General features: G+C 42.8%; 1 protein-coding gene across 2 annotated transcripts in view; it reads left to right on the forward strand.

Annotated features, from left to right (window-relative positions):
* Positions 1-21,509, forward strand: part of rgs3a (regulator of G protein signaling 3a) — a 201,497-nt gene that overhangs the window by 91,155 nt on the left and 88,833 nt on the right. The gene's annotated exons all lie outside the window — the stretch shown is intronic.

A 21,509-nucleotide genomic window follows, 5' to 3' on the forward strand; every position in this document is an offset into this window, starting at 1 on the left:
AGATCAACAACCCTCTGAGAGAAGAAACTCCTCCTCATTTCTGTCTTAAATGGGCGATTCCTTATTCTGAAGCCGTGCCACCTAGTTCTAGATTCCCCCACAAGAGGAAACATCTTCTTAGCATCTACCCTGTTGAGCCCCTTCAGAATCTTACGTTTCACTAAGATCACCTCTCTTTCTGCTAAACCCCAATGAGTATAGGCCCAATCTGCTCTCCTTTCATCATAAGACAAGCCCTAAGTCTCAGGAATTGGCCTAGTGAACCTTCTCTGAAATGCTTCCAATGCAATTATATCCCATCTGAAGTAAGGAGAGAAAAACTGTACTCAGTACTCTAGGTGTGGCCTCATTAATGCCCTGCACAGTTGTAGCAAGACTTCCCAGCAACTACAGGCTGGTCAGTTTAACTTCAGTAGTGGGAAAGATTTTGAAACCATAATCCAACAATCGCTTGAGCGTGTGTGGATTAATTAAGGAAAGCCAGCACAGCCTTTTTTAAAGGCAAATCGTGTTTTGTGAACTTGATTGAGTTTTTTGATGCGGTAACAGAGAGGGTTGGTGAGGTAAGTGTGGTTGTTGTGGCATCCATGGATTTCCAAAAGGTGTTTCATAAAGGGCTACATGATAGACTTGCCAGCAAAATTGAAGTTTGTGGAATAAAAGGGACAGTGGCAGCATGGATACGAATTTGGCTGAGTGACAGGAAGCAGAGAGCAGTGGCGGAACAGTTGTTTTTTTTGTCTGCAGGAAGTATGCCGTGGGGTTCCCCAGGGGTTGGTACAAGGACCGCTGCTTTTCATGATCTATATTAATAATCTAGATTTGGGTGTACAGGGCACAATTTCAAAATTTGCAGATGACATAAACCTTGGACGTATTGAGAATTGTACGGAGGATAGTGATAGACCCCAAGAGGATGTAGGACATAGAGGCTGGTAGAATGGGTGGACATGTGGTAGATGAAATTTAATACAGAAAAATGTGATGAATCATTTTAGTAGGGAGAATGAGGAGAGGTAATATAAAAGAAAGGGTACAATTGTAAAGGAGGAGCAGGAACAGAAAGACCTGAGGGTATAATGCACAAATCATTGAAAGTGGCAAGACAGGTTAGGAAGGTGATTAAAGAGGCATACAGGATTCTGGACATTATACCGGCCTGGAGTACAAAAGCAAGGAAATTATGAGGAACCTTCATAAAACACTGCCTCAGCCTCAACTGGAGTATGATGTCCAATTCTGGACACTGTACTTTAGGAAGAATGTGAAGGCTTTAAAGGGGAGGGGTGGGAAGTGGGGGAGCGGAAAAGATTTACGAGAATGGATGAGAAATTCAGCCACAGGATAAGTTGGAGAAGCTGAGGTGGTTTCTCCTTAGAGAAGAGAAAGTTGAGGGGAGATTTGATGGAACTTTTCAAAATCGTGAGAGGTCAGACAGCGTGGATAAAGAAATTATTCCCACTGGTGGAAGGGTTGAAAACCAGAGGACACCAATTTAAGTCAAATTGCAAATAAAAAGACAAGATGAGGAAAAACTTTATTACACAGCAAGTGGCTAGGATATGAAATGCACTGCCTGAGAGGCAGTGAAGGCAGATTCAATCATAGCTTTCAAAAGCCTATTAGATAAACACCTGAAAACATTTGCTGCGGGATAAGGTGAGCAATGGAACTAGTTAAATTGCTCTTGCAGGAAGCTGGCACAGACTCGATGGGCCAAATGGCCTCCTGTGCCCTAATCATCCTATGATGCTATGGGTTTCAGCAAATTAGCAAATCATTTTAAAATTCTATATTAACATTGTGCATTGTGAAGTGGAAGAAAAAAAATCCCTGTAATTGTTTTTGAAATATTGGGAAAATAAAATTGTAACGATATGTAATAAAATACAATACTAAAAATTGACTGAAAATGTTAGGTTAAAATGCCAATGGATTTTAAATGTCCATTATTCATGGCACCATCTTTTGGCATTCTCAAGATGGGCTTCTAGCCACGCCTCATTCTAAGGAGTTCCAAAAATTATGTTCAGCTTCAAGTCAATGCACAGCAACATTTAGTTCAAGCTATGGCTGTTTTTCATTGAAACTATTACTGTCTACTAAACCTGCCAGAAAAAAATCATGTTTGATGTCGTATTGCCCCCTGAATTTGAATTTCAGGTTCTTAAGTGCCTAGTCCCCTCCTGCACTAATGGCTATAGGGACCAAGAAATATAACTGCCTATATTTACTTTTTATCATTGCTTAACTTTCAATATCAGCCTCAAATTTTTTCACTCTGTATTTCCTGAACTTAAAGTTATGTGAGTCTCTCTTGTATTGAAAATTTACTTATAAATGTGTGGACTCTTATTCCTTCAGATTTTAATTATTGTTGGAGATTTAAAGACATTTTAAAGAATGTTTTATTTTTGTCTCTTTTATCACTCTCTTAATCCCATCTGTCTGCTTTTCTCCTTATTTCACTTTTTGTGCATGATTTGGCACTGAATGAAATATTGTAATGAAACAAAGAGGAGGAGGTGCCACAAACACCCCCACCCTCAATGATAAGGGAGCCCAGCACATCAGTGCAAAAGACAAGACTGAAGCATTTGCAACCATCTTCAGCCAGAAGTGCCGAGTGGATGATCCATCTTGGCTTCCTCCTGGGGTCCTCAGCATCAGGTCCCAGTCTTCAGCCAGTTCAGATCACCCCATGTGATATAAATAACAGCTGAACTGGATACAACAAAGACCTTGAAGCTTGATGACATTCCAGCAATGTTCCAGAATTATCCGGACTCCTAGCCAAGCCATTCCAGTAGAGCTATGACACCTGACAATATGGAAAATTGCCCAGGTATGTCCTGAGCAAAAGCAGGACAAATCCAAAATAAAAGCAAAATACCGCAGAAGCTGGAGATCTGAAATAAAAACAAAGTGCTAGAAAAACTCAGCCCGTCTGGCAGCATCTGTGGAGAGAGAAACAAGAGTTAACATTTTGAGTCCAACGTGACTCTTTTTCAGACAAATCCAATCTGACCAATTACCACCCCTTCAGCAAAGTGATGAAAGCTGTCATCAACAGTACTATAAAGCAGCACTTACGCAGCAATAACCTGCTCACCAATGTTCAGTTAGAGTTCCTCTAGGGCTACTTGGCTTGACCTCATTGGTTCAAACATTGTCAGAAGGGCTCAATTCAAGATGTGAGGTGAGAGTGACTGCCCTTGACATTAAGGCAGCATTTGACCAAGTGGCACTAAGGAGCCCAGCAAAATTGAAGTCAGTGAGAGCTGGGAGGAAAACTCTTCACTGGTTAGAGTTGTTACTGGCACAAAGAAAGATGGTTGTGGTTGTTGGAGGCCAGTGATCTCAGCCATAGGACATCACTATAGGAGTTCCTCAATAGTGTCCTCAGCCCAACCATCATCAGCTGCTTTATCAATGACCTTCCGTCCATCGTGGGTCAGAAGTAGGGATATTCGCTGTTGATTAAAGTGTTCAGTACCATTCAGGATTCCTCAGACACTGAAGCAGTGACCATATGCGGCAAGACCTGGGCAATGTTGGGGCTTAGACTGATATGTGGCAAGTAACATTCATGACATACAAATACCAGGCAACGACCATCTCCAACAAGAGAGAACCTAACCAGTTCCCCTAGACATCCAATAGCATCACCATTGCTGACTCTCCCATTGTCAACATCCTAGGATTTATCACTAACCAGAAACTGAACTGAACCAGCCATATAAATACTGTGGCTACAAGAATACGCAAGATGCTGAGAATTCTTCGGCAAGTAACTCACCACCTAGCTCCCCAAAACCTGTCCACCATCTGCAAGGCGGAAGTTAAGAATGTTGTAGAGTACTCCCCATTTATCTGTTTGAGCATGGCTCAAACAACATTCAAGAAGCTCGACACCATCCAGGACAAAGCAGCTCACTGGAATGAAGCCCCATTCATTACCTTAAACATTTAATCCCTCCACCACTGGTGCACAGTGACAGTGGCGTTTACCATATACAAGATGCACTGCAACAATTTTCCAAGCCTCCTTGGACAACACCTTCCAAACCAGTGGCCTCTACTACCCAGAAAGGTAAGGGCAGCAGACGCATAGGAACACCACCAACTGCAAGTTCTCCTCCAAGCGACACACCATCATTATTGTGAAAAAGCTGTCATCAACTTTTCTGGCATCTGCACATGTGCAGTTAAAGGTGTAGATCTGAAAGTTGCTGTCTCTGATATCCTGCTTATCCATGGGGTGCACTGTTGCAGTTTTCCCAGATACAATCAATACATAACCACTGATTTGATGTGAACATTTTTATGCATAACTCTTGCCGTTAAACCCAATAAAATGTCAAGCCTTGTTCACTCAGGAGTAACTGAGCCTCTTTTGTACCAACTTATTATTAATAAGCAACCTCTCTGGCCCTGAGAAGCTAATTTTGCTGATGTGGAGTCACATTCCCTCAAAAGAACATTTAAAAATAACATGATTTTTAAAATAATAGAAATAAATTATTATTTTTAAAGTTTGTTTATGATATTTCAGCTTCACATTTAATCCAATGTGCAGATCCCCAAACTTTATTTCACTTTCCGCACAATGATTAAAATCTGAATTATATTCTTCCATGCTTTTTATTTCCTTCTTTGCTGTCTGTGAGAGTTCTTCAATCTGATTGACTGATCAGCCTGTTTATTGCCTGTCTTTATTGCTAGATGCCACAGATGCCCAATAAATGGCACCATATAGTGCCATTGAAATAGAGAAAATCTACATTTGAGAATCTGCTAAATTGTTGAGTGCAGGTTTTTCCAAGTTTAGCAGTGAGCACCATCCCTTCACTGCTGACTGCAAAATCCAGGCCAATCTAACTTGCATTTTCTGCAGGTGTGAAATTCAGATGCATTGCACCACTTCTGTAATAAAGACCTACCTGGCTTCCCTCTAAGGTGCAAGAACTCTACTTGCAAAAAAGTCTCCTCTGTACCCTTATGCGATCACATCCTTCCTGCAATACTGTGACTAATACTATGCACAGTTACTCTGGCTGTGGCATTGGCTGCTGCTCCTATTTTCTTTGTCTTGCCTAATAAAGGAAAGTATTCCATTTGCCTTCTTAACAAAGGAAAATATCCTTGTATATCTTTTGACAATTGCATCATGCATTCAGATATAATGCCTTTAATTTTAACCTTTCTAGAAGGTGCTTCACGCCCTCTCCGATGATCTTTGGTTCCCATTGCAAAAAATTATATTTGTTTTTCCATCTGCCAATTCCAGCACCAGGTCATGCCGTGAATCCAGTGAAGGCCCAAAGAGAAGAATTAGATTGTTGGGTGAAGAGATTGTGGAGGAGCAGAGATCCCTGGGTGTGGGCGTGATGAGATCAGGAGGGGAGGGGAGAACTCACAGCTGGGGAAAGAGGCTGCTGGAGGTAAAGTTACGGTGAAGAGATTACTGGTGTGGAGGGGGCTCTGGAGTTTGTGTAGGTGGAGGGTCAGGAAATTGTGGGGTAAGCACTCCTCCTGTTCACCCTAGTCCACAAGCAGTGCTGGAAGAGAATTTACTTGATGAATCTTGCGGCTTTCTCCTTGTTTTAGCTGTTGGTTTTACCGAGCCTGGGAAACCAGTCCACAGCTGCAAAGTCCAAATGGCTGTTCATATCTGAGACACACAGGGTGGAATTTAATGCTACCCCAGAGGCAGTGGTGGGGTTGGGTGGGGTTGGGAGGTGGTGGTTGGTGGTGAGGCAGTGTAATGGTGGGAGAGGCCTCAGGGAAGAGAGCCCATCACATTCGCGACTTCCAGTAAGGGTTGAGAACAGCCTTCCTGCCTGGAGGCCAATTGAGGCCCTTTGGCCACTCATCAAAAATTACAAGCACAAATGGAAAAATTACAAGCGCAAATGGAAAAATTACAAGCACAAATGGAAAAATTACAAGCGCAAATGGAAAAATTACAAGCGCAAATGGAAAAATTACAAGCACAAATGGAAAAATTACAAGCACAAATGGAAAAATTACAAGCGCAAATGGAAAAATTACAAGCGCAAATGAGAACCAAAGAATACTTTCAATCATTCATTCCTACATAGAATGATACTATCTAAAGTCATAATAGAAAATTCTTAGGGATTGGTGTGAAGTGAGTCACGGTTGTTCACTTACTATGCTTTGGTGCTATAAGCTCACACAAAAAGGCCCTAACATGTCAGAAGTAAAATAAATATATAAATAAATACATCTGCATACTAGAAGAAACAATTTAAAGGAATAAATATCTAATAAATGAAAATATGATTCCACAGATGTGAAATAATTCATTATTTAAATCTGTTACTTTGAATGCAGTCCTAATACAAACACATTCTGCTCCATATAGTTTAACATTTTTATAAACTACTTTGCATCTGATATTAACTATTCCATAAATGCTTTGCTGTCTCAATAAGACAAAAAATGACCATAGGTATTTAATTTTTAAATTACAGCATTAGGGTATTTTAAACTTTACATTCACACAGATTTGTTTTTGTTATTATTAAGAAAGCACATTGTGCATAAAAAAATTAAATAGGGTAATACAGTGTCATATAATGTTAAATATGCATCATTAAGATGACTATGCACTTTCAATTTCAAACTGGTATTTTTCCTTTGGTTTTGTATCAGCAATACACTGTGTTCTGATTGATCAATTGCAGTACACATTTATTTTCATTCCAATCAATTTTTTCCCCAATTATTTGAAATCTGCAGACTGCAGAATTACTAAAATTATTTATGAAAAGCCTATCAACCAGCATCATAGTTATTTTTATTTACTAACTTCTGGAGTAAAATTACTTACCATGCCCCATTTTCAATAATTTTTAGAAATCAAAGGTCCATTTTTACATTAATAGGGATCCCTTGTGTAGAAAAACTCAACCTACTATATCTGTATCTATCATTATCAGAAGTTGGTGGATGGTAAGCACGATGCTGGAGTCAGAAGAAGGATAGGATAGCCAGAAGGAATTTTGTGAAGGTGATGGATGTGTCAAGAAACCTCAAGCTTGTAAGAAGGAAAAAACTCATTTGATGCTACATTATATCCACTTATGCCTCAGAAACCTAGACAATAAGTACAGACCTGTGGAGGAAAATAGAGGCATTTGAGATGTGGTTGCTAAAAATTCCATATACAGACCATAAGACAAATGAAGAGGTACTTGAAATAGCAAAAGCAAAAAAAATTCTAAAAAGGGGCAACCAGAAAAGAAAACGAGAGTATTTTGGCCATTTGATCAGAGCTGAAAAGCTACAGAGATCTCTTCTAGAAGGCAAAGTGGAGGGCAGCAGAAAGTGGAGTCAACCTAGGCACAGTTGGATGATGGATGTCGCAGAGTGGTTGCAGATGAATTACAGTGGATATGTGAGGATGGTGCAAGACAGACAAGTGTGACATACTATGACAACAGATCTCCCCTTAGGGGTAGCTACAGCTAGCAACAGCAATATCTTGTGGTTCATGTGCATACACTTAACAGCCCTCAAGTGAGATGAGAGATTAGAATACACTAACTGTTTAAAAGCAAAATGCTACGGGTGCTGGAAATCTGAAACAAAAACAGAAAATGCTGGAAAAGCTCAGCAGGTCTAACAGCATCTGTGGAGAGAAAAGCAGATTTAATGTTTTGAGTCCGTATGACTCTTCATCAGAGCTGAAGAAGAGTCATACGGACTCAAAACGTTAACAGTAACTGTTTATTTGGATTAGTGGGTATCTATAGGGGACTCTTAGCAAAATCAATTGTTACATATCCCTATGTATAAATGGGAAATTTATGCCAGTTTTGGGAGTTAAAGTAGGGAGGTTGTTTTATGTACGGCTATAAAATCTAAGGATTGGCAATAGGGAGTACTTAGTGCTTTCTGTCAGTTATGGTTTCTTTGAAGCCAAAGGAAGCTTTTAAGAAAATTAGATTTTTTTTTAGCTCTATGTTTGCCAATTCTACTCTTACTATGATTAGAACTTGCTCTGTTTTAGCTTCAGCTCATTCTTCAAATTTTAAGTTGACATCTATATTGGCATTTCTGTGACTAGACTTTGTGCATAAAGAAGATCAAGGATACACGGTATATCGAATACATAAATCCAGTTGTAATGGAATCGATAGTTTCAGAACTTATATTTTTTGAGACCAACACTAATTGAAAAAGGAAACTGACCCTCCCAGTTTCTAAGGAAACTATAACTGAAATTAAAATTGGAAACCAAAACTTATAGGGAGACTGAAACTGAAGAATTTACGTTTTTGTTACCTATTGGTCCCTTGTTCAGAAATTGATTTCTTGGTGCTTGGACATGCATACGTTTCCGGCAGACAAGGGTGGGCAGTTGCCAGAAATGCAATCAAAGTGGTACTTGTGCCTACCTCACTTATAAGGTGCCGTTCCACTGATTCTATAAAAACTTTTGGGTGTGTCAAGAGGTGCAATCTCAGTATAATTGCTTAAATCGTAACCTGAAGAATTTTGGAGCTTTTCTACTCAATATAATCAGCCAAATCAAGAAACTATGAAGTTCTGTGTCTTTGTTAAATATTTCAAATGAGTAGCATCAAAACTGATAACAGTTTCTGGTTTGCTTTCATACTTTTGAGGTGTTTACTTGCTTCTGAACACTTAATATGGAAGGTGTTATGAAACTATACTTACCTCATTTGAGAGCGGAGGTTGGAAAATTCAACTCCTGCCAGGCCTCAGAGCTTTTGTGCATATGCAGACTGGGAGCGAGGTGCACATGCACAGTTCTGCAAAGTTTACATTCGTTGGGGCCAACGTGCCTGTGCAAGAAGGAAAATGGCGTGAAAACCTGGGTGTGGTGACCGAGAGTGGAGCGCCATGGAAGACTAGTGTCCCAGGCAGGGGACAAGGAGAGGTCCCAAAGGGAGAGGGGACAGGGAGAGGTCCCAAAAGAAGAGTCCCAGAGAAGGCATAGGGACAGGAAAAGGTCCCATTTCAGTTAAAAAGAGAAGAGCAGCATAACAGGCTCTAAACAGGAAAATGGCTGCGGTGAGCAGACTATAAGTGAAGAATGCAGCCGGAGGTTGGTGACTCTGCTACGGGCTGTTGGGGCAGAGGTATCCCTTTGGAGCAGTAGTGTTCCATTTGGTGCAGCTGAAGATCTGAAGTTGTGCTTGTGAGTTGGTGCTTGAGTGCATACTCAGGAATCCAGGGGAATGGAATCTTGGGAGATGAGATTGAAACCCTGTGAGGTTGGCGGTCATTGCTGCTGCCCGATGTTGGAGTGACTTGTGGAGACAATTCCAAGGCAAGACCTTCCCAGGTGAAAATTGTAATCCGTCGTGAGAGAAACAGAGTTTCAGTGAGATTGGTTAACTCAGTGTTACTGACGTCTGGGTGGGTTGTGAGGAATCCATGGACTCAATCTTGGTCATATCTGCAATTTTTTGTGTAGTGTGGTATCTTCGACCACTGTTTGCCTGGTAATTCACATGTACTTCATATTAACCTTGAATGTTAGAGTATAAGATATATATTGTAAATTTCTGACTTTGTGTAGTGAAGTTTATTTTTGTTTGTCCAAAACCCATGGAATCTTGTGGCTGTATTCACTGAGCAAGTGTCTTGAATCTCAAACTTTGTCAACTGTAACAAAATGTTATTGTCCCTAACCACATTTTATCAAAACCATGGGAGTCTGGTCTAGGATCATAACAAGATAAACTCTGAAAGTATGACATGTAGAAATCGTAACCCCTAAAAAGATAGATTTTGAACTTATCTTCTGCCTACTATTTTCCCAGCATGGTACTGTTTTGTCTTCTAGAATATACCTTAACTTTCATCAGGCATGAGTTCCATTCTGAGCCATACTGGACCCAATGGAACTGAAGATGATAGAAAATGGCTGTCAATCCCAGAAGGACCAATTGCTGTTGGGAGAGGGGCCAAAGAGCACTCCAAACGAAAAATATATTTTTGACTTCTTTGGCTATTGAGAGCTTTGAAACAGCAGCTAGTGTACCACTTGTGCAGGGGACAGCCATCTGTCCCAATTATTCTAATGACTGAGTTCCTACGCAATTTGATATGCTCTTCTGGCAGGCCCAAGGCAGAAACTCTGCTCTGCCAAAGCTTCCACTCCCTTGAAAAGGTTGGCAGAACTTCTTGCTTCTGAGAAACTGGAGGGAAGCTTTGTGTTCTTCCAAAGTAGTTGATGTAAGTCCTGAGGAATTAAACATATGTTCATTTACTGTCAGGACCAGTGCTTCTGATTGCATGCAGCACAGCAAAATACAGTTTCCTGGCGGTATTTCAAAGTACATGGGCAGAATTTTACAGCCCCTCCGCCGGTGAGATTTCTCAGTCCTGCCGAAGCCAATGGACTTTTGAACAACTCACTGCATTTTCCAACCCCGACCCCGTCCCCACCGCGATGGGGTTGTAAAATTCGGCCCCATGTTTCAATTTGCAACACCACCATTTTAGGGAGCCTCAGTGAGATTGCTGATTTTTTAGGCAAATGTTTATGGAAGGTACTTCAATACAATTGAGCTTAATAAAAGAATTAGTTAATTTAACTAATTTAGATTCCGTTTTTGCTGAGTTTTAACTTGAAATGACCATTTAGCATAATTATCGGCAATATTTTACTCTTTCTAATAGCATATGCAATTGTGGATATGTTAAACAATGGTGTCTATTGATATAAGTGAAGAAACATAGTCCTGTGTTGTATGTGCATGTTATATGCATGTATCACCTTATATAAGGATTAAATGAAGGTATCTCTACCCTGAGATTGGTTATCTCCTTGAAACGCTTCAGGGGTTGTGCTAATATATTTATAACGACAGGCTATGTTGCGAGGGAGGGGATTTTTTTTCAGTAAAGGTGGAAGGTAGTGGTGGACAGCAATATCCCTCAATTGAATTGTGTAGTTTGAATTGAAATGCTGTGTAGCTTTTGATTTTTTACAGGAAAATATTACACCTTGTGTATATTATAAGAGACCAACCAGCCTTCTTTAACTTTCTTATAACTAGGGACAGTACATTTCTGTATTTTGTATTTCTATTTTTTTTCATAAAAATGAAATTCAGGGCTTTGATCATTTGATCTTTGAGGTTCATCAATTAAAGAATTTTAGTTGAAACATTGATAATGATTAAAAGCAGTGTAATGTCAGTTAAAAGCATGATCTAACTACTTGCCTACATTTAGTGCTGCTCTGGGGAATCCTGTCCCTGAAGAAACTAATTAACATACATTAGCAAACCAAAGTTTGTCTATTAAGGACTTTCAAAAGGCATTCATGATAAGCTCTGGGAGCATTGTACAGCTGCATAATCAAATTGAAGTAAGTATTTTAATTCACATCAGACTTGGAGTTAGTGGAGCCGAAAATTCTGGATTATGGATAGCAGAAATGATGAGTTGTGCCCAAGTGGGCAGTCATTTGGGGTCTAATTCAGTTTTGTTAGCAGTCTGCAAGAACTGTGCATTCGAGGTTAGGATTGGTGGGGCTTTGGGGTAGGCAGTAACAGGGAAAAGATATGCCAGACTTTTTCCTACCTTTTTCCACATCTGCAGCCAGCTTTTTCTGTGGGCCTTGGGCTGCCCTGGACATTCCAGCGATTGAGCCTTTGATTAATCAGAAATCAAACCTGCTGAGGGCAAACATGGTTTCCAATTAACTTAGAATGAAGATTCCCGCTTCCCTTTGGGGAAAAATGTTTTTTTTTTCCTTTTTTTTTGGCACCTCCCCTCCAAATTGGAGTGCAGGGTTCAGCTGTAATTTTCTGCTGATGGAAGAGCAGATAATTCAAAATTTCATACTTCAGCTCTGTTGAAGGGTCATGTGGACCCGAAACGTCAGCTCTTTTCTTCTCCACCGATGCTGCCAGACCTGCTGAGTTTTTCCAGGTAATTCTGTTTTTGTTTTGGATTTCCAGCATCCGCAGTAGCTTTTTGTTTTTAATTCAAAATTTTGTTGCCTGTGAGTTTAATGAAAAGATTCTAAACGATTGATAAAACGTTGAAAGAGGAGTTCTTGTCTAAGAGCATTAGAACAAAGAACATTGAATGCAGCATGAGGTGAACTCCGCTCAGAAGTATAGGGGACATGGACGTTGTTTAATGTGCAGGATCTGCTATACTGGTTATGAGTCTACCACAACAAACTCCATAATTGGGCATGCTGTAGGGCCAGTTCATTGAGGAGGCTAATGGGAGGCTATGACTGAACCATCTCACCTCATGCTTGCAGATCTGCAAGAACTGTCAGTGAGTTTCAGAGTAATGTCTGTAGCACTGGCAGATGACTACTACTCTTAACTCTGACGCCATAGAGACTTCCCAGGCAGCCACAGGGAACCTCTCAGGATTCAGACACTTTGGCTTGAATTTTATTGATCAGGTAGATGGCCCAACATCAGGCAGAAATGTAAGTTGGAGGCATGCATGAGTGGTCGGCAGAACTTCTGATAAGATTTTATCAGCAGAAGCCAATTAAGGGCTGGCAGTCGGGGTGTGTTATAGTCCTAATCCCAGCAGCTCACATGGAGCCATCATTTTTAAAGGTACATGTGCAGCTATCAGGGAGTTTGAAGACACAGACAAAAAGGAGAGGGCCAACATCAAGGGAGGAATGGCTTCAGAAAGAAGAAAACTTTCTCCACAATTCAGTGACACCTCCCTTGGGGTGCTCCTGCAGGCAGTCAAAGAAAAGAGATACTCCTATAATTACATTTAGCCATTGTATTTTATACTTTGAGATCTCTGCCTGTCTCAAAAACTTGGGCTTCAACCAGTTATTTTTACCCTAAAATCAGTCAGCAGAGCTTCCATCCACACTTGTGCACTCAGACTATGTGAAGTTGCCATAAATTCCCAACATGTTATCTTTGCTTTCTAGGCATATACAGTTTGCAGAACTCCCTCGTGTGCATTCCGCACCAAAATGGGTTGACGAGAGCATGTCCTTCACTTTTTCTAAAAGACAAGGGCTTGGGAGATAAGGGCAATAAGAGGGAAGCAATGAACAGGTCGGGAGGGAGGGGGGCAAGTGGGTTGGTAGAGCGAAGCAGCAAGGGGGAGGGAGTGAGAGGGGTGGCGAGTGGGAAACGGCAAGCAGGCGATGGGAAGCGGTGAGTGGGAGGTAAGTTAGTAAGAGTAGTAAGTAGAAAAAGAAATTTTGGGCTTGTTATTTCAAGGCAGCCAATAGGTTTTTAATGTAAAGATTCCACGCTTTCTTGTGGGGAAATCATTTTCATTTAGCGTGTTTTTGTTTAGCACACCATTTTTTAGGAACACATTAGGAGTACTAAACGAGGGATAGCTGTAAACTAATCAAACTCGAAGAGAATAAAACCCCTTGGTCCAGGTGGACCTACAGTCATATATTCTAAACGAATCTAGGGAAGTGATAGCAGAGGCACGATTACACATATTTAATAATTCATTCGAAAAAGTTGTAGTGCCAGAGGACTTGCAAATAGTTAACACATCTATATTTAAGAAGGCAAATAGAAGATGCCCAATCAGCTTAACATCAATAGTAGAAAAAATAATGGAACTCTTACTAAATGTGAAAAAAATAGAAACCAAAATTATATTAAATATAGTCAACATGGATTTTAAAAGGGAAAGCCCTGCTTAAACAACCTTGTTGAATTCTTTGAAGAACTAACATAGAGAGATGAGGCTGATACATACTTGAAATATATCAAGATTTCCAAAATACCTTTGTTAAGGTACTACAGAATAGACTAATGAATAAGGTCAGAACATGCAGAGCAATGTTCCCTTCAAAATTCAGTTGTTGTGCTGGGCAGTTTTTCAGTGCATGGTCCCATTAAATTTCTTCTATTTTTGAAATACTTTTTTTCTGTGTGGCGATGCACACTCGTTACTTATCACAGAACAAGCACCTCCCAAACTGCCGCACGGGGCATGGGAAAATTGGTGCAGAGTCAGGAAAAATGAATAAGTGGCTGATTGAAACAAAGAAAGCAGAGAGTAGGAGAAAACGGTAACTATTCAGAGTGGCAGAAGGTGGTAAGTGTGGTCCCATAAGGATCACTGCTGGGACAACTGTTCACAATTTATATTAACGGTTAGAACTTTTGGAATCAAAAACACAGGACCCTGCTGAGGTTGGGAATGGAGGTGGACAGGGCCCAGAAATACTGGCACCAGATGGCATGCCAGTTTCCTGACTCCAATATGTGCCTTGGCCTTTTCGCAAAGTGGGTTCAAGGTCCAGCAGGGCTGCTCACCCTCATGAGGCAGGTAACCAACTAGGTTGGTTAAGAGCTTTGTCAAGAGCTGTTACAGGTGGCCGACTGGAATTTTTCAGTTACATACAGTTTCCTGACATGATGAGGGGCAGTTCAGTGGGCACCTAGCAGCAGGCCTGCTCCTGGCAGGCCTTTAGGCCCTCACTGCCTTCTGGGTGTGAATGCAGAAAAAGGCTGCCCTCCAGAGGGATTCACCGCCACCACCACCCCATGGTAGTGACCTGGCTGCTCTCTGTTTGTTGCTGAATTTTTATTAAAGTTTTTTTTTATTCATTCATGGGATGTGGGATTCATTGGCTGGGCCAGCATTTATTGCCCATCCCGAGTTGCCCTTGAGAAGGTGGTGGTGAGCTGCCTTCTTGAACCGCTGCAGTTCATGTGGTGTAGGTACATCCACAGTGCTGTTAGGAAGGGAGTTCCAGGAATTGAGACCCAGCGACAGTGAAGGAACGGCGATATATTTTCAAATGAGGATGGTGAGTGACTTGAAGGGGAGCTGCCAATGGTGGTGGCGTTCCCATCTGTCTGTTGCCCTTGTCCTTCTAGAGGGTAGTGGTCGTGGGCTTGGAAGGTGCTGTCTAAGGAGCCTGGGTGAATTCCTGCAATGCATCATGTAGATGGTACACACTGCTGCTACTGTGCACTGGTGGTGGAGGGAGAGAATGTTTGTGGATGTGGTGCCAATCAAGCGGGCTGCTTTGCCCTGGACTGTCAAGCTTCTTGAGTGTTGTGGGAGTTGCACTCATCCAGGCAAGTGGGGAGTTTCCCATCAAACTCCTGACCTGTACCTTGTATATGTTGGACAGCCTTTGGGGAGTCAGGAGGTGAGTTATTTGTCACAGGGTTCCTAGCCCCTGACCTGCTCTTGTATCCACAGTATTTACATGGCTAGTCCAGTTCAGTTTTTGGTCAATGGTAACCCCCAGGATGTTGATAGTGGGGGATTCAGTGATGGTAATGCCTTTGAACGTCAAGGAGCGTTGGATTCTCTCTTGTTGGAGATGATCAATGCCTTGGCACTTGTGTGGCATGAAAGTTACTAGCCACTTGTCAGCCCAAGCCTGGATATTGTCCAGTTTTTGCTGCATTTGGGCATGGACTGCTTCAGTATCTGAGGAGTCGCGAATGATGGTGAACATTGTGCAATCATCAGTGAACATCCCAACTTTCTGACCTTATGATGGGAGGAAGGTCATTGATGAAGCAGCTGAAGATGGTTGGGCTGAGGACACTACCCCGAGGAACTCCTGCAGTGATGTCCTGGAGCTGAGATGACTGACCTCAAACAACCACAACCACCTTCCTTTGTGCTAGGTATGACTCCGACCAGTGGAACGTTTTCCTCCTGATCCCCATTGACTCCAGTTCTGCTAGGGCTCCTTGATGCCACACTCGGTCAAATGCGGCCTTGATGTCAAGGGCAGTCACACTCACCTTACCTCGGGAGTTCAGCTCTTTTGTCCATGTTTGACTCAAGGCTGTAATGAGGTCAGGAGCTGAGTGGCCCTGGCAGAACCCAAACTGGGCATCAGTGAATAGGTTATTGCTAAGCAAGTGCCGCTTGATAAACACTTGCATCAGCTGAGGGAGGGCAGTACGTGGTAATCAGCAGGAGGCTTCCTTGCCCACGTTTGACCTGATGCCATGAGACTTCATGGGGTCCGGATTCGAAGTTGAGGACTCCCAGGGTAACTCCTTCTGGACTGTATACCACTGTGCCACCACCTCTGTTGTGTTTGCCTTGCCGGTGGAACAGGACATAGCCAGGGATGGTGATGGTGGTGTCTGGGACATTATCTGTAAGGTATGACTCCGTGAGGTTGACAGGCTGTTGCTTGACTAGTCTGTGAGACAGCTGTCCCAATTTTGGCACCAGCCCCCAGATGTTTGTGAGGAGGACTTTGCAGGGTCGACAGGGCTGAGTTTGCCATTGTCTTTCCGGTGCCTAGGTCGATGCCGGGTGGTCCGTCCGGTTTTGTTGTAGCAGTTTGATATAACTGAGTGGCTTGCTAGGTCATTTTAGAGGCCATTTAAGAGTCAGCTACATTGCAGTGGAGTCACATGTCGGCCAGACCAGGTAAGAACGTCAGATTTCCTTCCCTAAAGGACATTAGTGAACTAGATGGGTTTTTACAACAATCGACAATTGTTTCATAGTCATCATAAGACTTTTAATTCCAGATGTTTTTTATTGAATTCAAATTCCACAATCTGCTGGGATTCGAACCCAGGTCCCCAGAGCATTACCTCTCAATTGTTTTCTGGATTACTAGTCCAGCGACAATACCACTAAGATAAAAGCAAAAAACTGCGGATGCTAGAAATCCAAAACAAAAACAGAAACAGAAATACCTGGAAAAACTCAGCAGGTCTGGCAACATCGGCGGAGAAGAGCACAATTGACGTTTCGAGTCCTCATGACCCTTCAATTGCCTCCCCTAAGTTGGTAAGAGGGCACTTCAAGTTGAAGCACCCTCTCAGTTACTTGCCATTTGATGTAGCTGGTTGCTTCTCTGAAGTTGAATGGCCTCTGTTTGGAGAGATTTGAGAGCTCACCTGGAACCTGTCTCCATACCAATTAAGAGGCTACCTTGGTCAGAACCCCAAAGAGTGAATATTTTCCCCCTGAGGCGAGGTTCAGCATTTTTACTGTGGCAGGCGAGCCCAGAAGTGGCCGTGAAATCGACCGTGATTGGGCCCTGACCACGTTTTCACATTGACTGGCCAGTGAATGACCAGCCAGCATGAATCACACACCAGATGCCTCAGCACTTCCTGGGTGGTGGTGGGGAGGAGGGTGAGTGCAGGAGTTTGTGCATGTGCACGGATTCACGCACTGAAAGCTCCCTGAAGGCACAGAACTGCTTCCGGGACTGAAGATTTTTTAAAATGTTAATAAAGACTTTAAAATGTTAAAAACATGTCCCCTCATGTGACTCTGTCACATAAGCAGGCACGTGTTATAAATGAGATTTCAACATTTTTATTTTATTTTTAATTCCTGTTGGAAACCTCATCCCACCCGTGGGTGAGGTTTCATAAAAAACCCAAAGGCCTTCTGTGGCAATGAATTCCATAGATTCACCACTCTCTGGCTGAAGAAGTTTCTCCTCACCCACTCACCAACCGAATGGTTGGACGGGCAGTGAAAAATCAGATTTAATTAAGACCATAAGACATAGGAGCAGAAATTAGGCCACTCGGCCCATCGAGTCTGCTCCGCCATTCAATCATGGCTGATAAGTTTCTCAACCCCATTCTCCCGCCTTCTCCCCATACCCTTTGATTCCCTCACCAATCAAGAACCTATCTATCTCAGTCTTAAATACACTCAATGACCTGGCCTCCACAGCCTTCTGTGGCAATGAATTCCATAGATTCACCACTCTCTGGCTAAAGAAGTTTCTCCTCATCTCTGTTCTAAAAGGTCTTCCCTTTACTCTGAGGCTGTGCCCTCGGGTCCTAGTCTCTCCTACTAATGGAAACATCTTCCTCACATCCACTCTATCCAGGCCTTTCAGTATTCTGTAAGTTTCAATCAGATCCCCCCTCATCCTTCTAAACTCCATCGAGTATAGACCCAGAGTGCTCAAATGTTTCTCATATGTTAAGCCTTTCATTCCTGGGATTGTTCTCGTGAACCTCCTCTGGACCCTCTCCAGGGCCAGAACATCCTTCCTGAGATACGGGGTCCAGAATTACTCTCAATATTCTAAATGTGGTCTGACCACAGCCTTATAAAGCCTCAGCAGCACATGCCTGCTTTTATATTCTAGTCCTCTCAAAACAAATGCCAACATTACATTTGCCTTCCCAACTACCGACTCAACCTGCAAGTTAACCTTAAGAGAATCCTGGACTAGGACTCCCAAGTCCCTTTGCACTCCAGATTTCTGAATTCTCTCCCCATTTAGAAAATAGTCTATGCCTCTATTCTTCCTACCAAAGTGCATGACCTCACACTTGCCCACGTTGTATTCCATCTGCCACTTCTTTGCCCATTCTCCTAACCTGTCCAAATCCTTCTACAGCCTCCCTGCCTCCTCAATACTACCTGTCCCTCCACCTATCTTTGTATTATCTGCAAACTTAGCCAGGATGCCCTCAGTTCCTTCATCTGGATCATTAATGTGTAAAGTGAAAAGTTGTGGTCCCAACACTGACCCCTGCAGAACTCCACTAGTCACCGGCCGCCATCCTGAGAAGGACCCCCTTATCCCCACTCTCTGCCTCCTGCCAGACAGCCAATGTTCTATCCATGCTAGTACCTTGCCTCTATCACCATGGGCTCTTATCTTACTGAGCAGCCTCCTGTGCGGCACCTTGTCAAAGGCCTTCTGGAAGGCCAAGTAGATAACATCCATTGGCTGTCCTTTGTCTAACCTACTCGTTACCTCCTCAAAGAATTCTAACAGATTTGTCAGGCATGACCTCCCCTTGATGAAACCATGCTGACTTTGCCCTATTTTACCATGCACTTCCAAGTATTCTGAATCTCATCCTTAATAATGGACTCTAAAATCTTACCAACGACCGAGGTCAGGCTAATCGGCCTGTAATTTCCCTTCTTAAATAGGGGGGTTACATTAGCGATTATCCAGTCCTCTGGGACCCTCCCTGACTCCAGTGATTCCTGAAAGATCATCACTAACGCCTCCACTATCTCTTCAGCTATCTCCTTCAGAACTCTGGGGTGTAATTCATCTGGTCCAGGTGATTTATCCACCTTCAGACCTTTCAGTTTTCCTACCACCTTCTCCTTGGTAATGGCCATCATACTCACCTCTGCCCCCCGACTCTCTTGAACTTTGGGGATGTCACTCGTGTCTTCCACCATGAAGACTGACGCAAAGTAGCTATTCAGTTCTTCTGCCATTTCTTTGTTCCCCACTACTACTCCTCCAGCGTCATTTTCCAGCGGCCCAATGTCCACTTTTGCCTCTCTCTTACCCTTCATATATCTAAAAAAACTCTTGCAATTTTATTTTATATTACTGGCTAGTTTAGCCTCATATTTAATCTTCTCCCTCCTTATTTCTTTTTTAGTTGTCCTCTGCTGGTCTTTGTCGGCTTCCCAATCCCCTGGATTCCCACCGCTCTTCGCCGCATTGTATGCTTTCTCTTTAGCTTTTATGCTGTCCCTGACTTCCCTTGTCAGCCATGGTTGCCTCGTCCTCCCTTTAGTATGCTTCTTCTTCCTAGGGATGAATTTTTGCTGTGTCTCCCAAATTACTCCCAGAAACTCCTACCATTGCTGTTCCACTGACTTTCCTGGTAGGCTCATCTCCCAGTCAATTCTGGCCAGCTCCTCCCTCATGCCTCTGTAGTTACCTTTATTCAACTGTAATAGTTACATCTGATTCCAGCTTTTTCCTCTCAAATTGCAGGGTAAATTCTATCATATTATGGTCACTTCCTCCTAAGGGTTCCTTCACCTTAAGCTCCCTTATCAAATCTACCTCATTACACATCACTAAATCTAGAATTGCCTGTTCCCTAGTGGGCTCCACCACAAGCTGCTCCAAAAAGCCATCTCGTAGACATTCCACAAATTCCTTTTCTTGGGATCCACTACCAACCTGATTTTCCCAGTCTACCTGCTTATTGAAACCCCCATAATCACTGTAACCTTGCCTTTGTTACACACCTTTTCTATCTCCTGGTGTATCTTGTGCCCCACATCCTGACTACTGTTCGGAGACCTGTACTTAACTCCCATTATGGTTTTTTTACCTTTGCGGTTCCTCAACTCCACCCACACAGATTCTACATCATCTGACCCTACATCATTTCTTGCTTTCGATTTAATTTCATTTCTTACTAACAAAGCAACCCCACCCCCTCTGCCAACCTGCCTATCTTTTTGATAGGATGTATATCCTTGGATATTTAGTTCCCAGTCCTGATCCCCTTGCAGCCATGTCTCCGTGATGCCCACCACATCATACCTGCCGATTTCAATCTGCGCCACAAGCTCATTTACCTTATTTCGTATACTGTGTGCATTCAGATACAACACCTTCAGTCCTGTATTTCCCGTCCCCTTTCTCATTGTCGTCCCTTTATCTGATGTGCTTGAAGTTAGATTCCTAGCCCTTTCCAAACACTCTGTCCTATTTTGTGTTCTGGAGACTTTAATAGCCTCTCCTGGGCTCTCCTTTCTTTTCAGTTTTTTCATAATTTTCCATGAAGTTGAATCCACCTCCCCACATGCTAACCTGCTGCTTTGTTTCCCATTAGTCATACTTCTTGGACTTTTACCCTTCCCTCCCCCCCCCACTTTCTAGTTTAATTAATTGATTAAGGGCCTTAATAGGCCTCTTAATTGCCGGTGGGCGCACTGTTGCCGCCTCTCGCGCCGAGCAAAATATCGCGAGAGTGTGCGATGACATCAGGATGCCCGCCTGACGTCATCGCGCACTATTTATCTTTCGTTCAAGTCAGGCACACGCCCAGCTGACGAGGAAAATTCTGCCCTTGGAGATGCTGTCTGCACTGGAGTGCTGTGTTTGGCTGCAGTAGAGACCTTCAGTTGGAGCTTAGTGACTGAGGGAGTTTTAGCTTTAAATTCTATATAAAGCCTAGTCTTTCTTTAATTTAGCAATTAACTAAAAGTTGCGGTTAGGGTTGGAAGAAAGTGAGTTTTAGTCCAGCCTTAAAACAGGGTTCATACAGGCTTACTTGCAGCTCCAACTAGTTAATTAGATAACTGGCTTAATCAGGTTTTCAGAGGCTAGGTTATCTTATAGTGCTGACTTTCTCTGCAGTAGAGTGGTGTGTTTGGCTGCAAGAGAGAGCTTCAGTTGGAGCTTGGTAACTGAAGGAGTTCGGTGAGAAGGGAGGAGGTGCTCCTTTTTTTTCCACCTTTGCTCAGAAAGAAAAGCGGCCTTGGAGGTAGAGGAAAGTGTGAGAGAAGGACCCTGGGACAGACAGTCAGCAGCACCTAGAGGAAAGTGTGAGAGAAGGACCCTGGGACAGACAGTCAGCAGCACCTAGAGAAAAGTGTGAGAGAAGGACCCTGGGACAGACAGTCAGCAGCACCTAGAGGAAAGTGTGAGAGAAGGACCCTGGGACAGACAGTCAGCAGCACCTAGAGGAAAGTGTGAGAGAAGGACCCTGGGATAGACAGTCAGCAGCACCTAGAGGAAAGTGTGAGAGAAGGACCCTGGGACAGACAGTCAGCAGCAC

This window comes from Cetorhinus maximus, chromosome 10, assembly GCF_964194155.1.
Source record: "Cetorhinus maximus chromosome 10, sCetMax3.hap1.1, whole genome shotgun sequence".
Lineage (NCBI taxonomy): Eukaryota > Metazoa > Chordata > Chondrichthyes > Lamniformes > Cetorhinidae > Cetorhinus > Cetorhinus maximus.